The sequence below is a fragment of the Lactuca sativa genome, chromosome 3 (assembly GCF_002870075.4).
Source record: "Lactuca sativa cultivar Salinas chromosome 3, Lsat_Salinas_v11, whole genome shotgun sequence".
NCBI classification, from domain to species: domain Eukaryota; kingdom Viridiplantae; phylum Streptophyta; class Magnoliopsida; order Asterales; family Asteraceae; genus Lactuca; species Lactuca sativa.
The window spans coordinates 15,140,938-15,142,542 of NC_056625.2; positions in this window are offsets into that span (position 1 = coordinate 15,140,938).

Below are 1,605 nucleotides of genomic sequence, written 5' to 3' on the forward strand. Positions count from 1 at the left end.
CATTCCTTCGTCCTCCGAAGGTACTTAAGGATATTCTTCACCGTAATCCAATGTGCTCTGCCAGGGTTCCCTTGATATCTGCTAACCATGCTCAAAGCGAAGGCTACATCAGGGCGAGTACAAGTCATAGCGTACATGATTGAGCCAACTGTGGAAGCGTATGGTACTCGGCTCATTTCTGCTATCTCAGCTTCGGTACTCGGACTTTGAGTCTTACTCAACTTGGCATTACTTTGTGTCGGTAATTCTCCCTTCTTCGAGTTTTCCATACTAAAACGTTTTAGTACCTTCTCTAAGTAAGTATTCTGACTAAGTCCAATTAGTCTCTTACTTCTTTCTCTTACTATCCTTATTCCCAAAATGTAGGAAGCCTCTCCGAGGTCCTTCATAGCGAAGCACTTCCCGAGCCAGGACTTAACCTCCTGCAGAGTCGGGATGTCGTTTCCTATGAGTAATGTCATCGACATATAGAACGAGGAAGCTTACTATACTCCCACTGGCTTTGACATATACACATGATTCGTCTCCGCGTCGTACAAATCCAAACTCTTTGACTTTCTCATGGAAGCAAAGATTTCATCTACGAGACGCTTGCTTAAGTCCATAAATGGACTTCTCAAGCTTACACACTCTATTCGGATGCTTCGGATCCATAAACCCCTCTGACTGAGCCATGTAAACATCCTCAGCCAACTTTCCGTTAAGGAAAGCGGTCTTAACATCCATTTGCTAAATCTCATAATCATGAAATGCGGCAATAACTAGCATCACTCTAATAGATTTAATCTTCGCAACTGGTGAGAAGGTCTCATCATAGTCAACTTCGGGAGTTTGAGTAAAGCCCTTCGCAACCAATCGCGCTTTATATGTGTGTATGTTTCCATCCACGTCGGTCTTTTTCTTGAAGATCCATTTGCACCCAACGGTCTTACGTCCGGGCACATAATCAACCAAATTCCAAACTTGGTTGTCATACATGGATTGGATCTCGCTATCCATTGCCGCTTTCCACTTCGCAGACTCCGGGCCTGCCATGGCTTCCTTATAGCTATTAGGTTCATCAAGATTTATTAGTGTACCATCACTAATATACGTGTCCCCTTCGGTAGTAATATGAAAACCATAAAACTGGGGATGAACTCTAACTCTATCGGAACGTCTAAGAGGTAAGGAATCGTCAATAGGTTCAACCGGAGTTTCCTCCTCGGGTTGAGTGCCAGCGGTAGAGGTTCCTTCATCTATCGACTCTTGAATCTCTTCAAGCTCGATTTGCCTCCCACTGTCTCCTTGGCCTATGAGTTCTCGCTCTCGGAAAACTCCTCTCCTCGCAACAAAGACAACATTGTCCTTCGGTTTATAGAAGAGATATCCAAAGGATTTCTGCGGGTAGCCGATGAAAATACATTGCTCACTTCGAGGTTCGAGCTTGTCGTGAGTATCTCATCTTACGAAAGCCTCGCAACCCCAAACCTTGATATGTGCCAACGAGGGAGCTTTCCCTGTCCACATCTCGTGAGGTGTTTTGGAAACCTTCTTAGTAGGGACTCGGTTAAGGATATAGGCGGCAGTCTCTAAGGCATACCCCCAAAAAGAGATAGGTAGTGA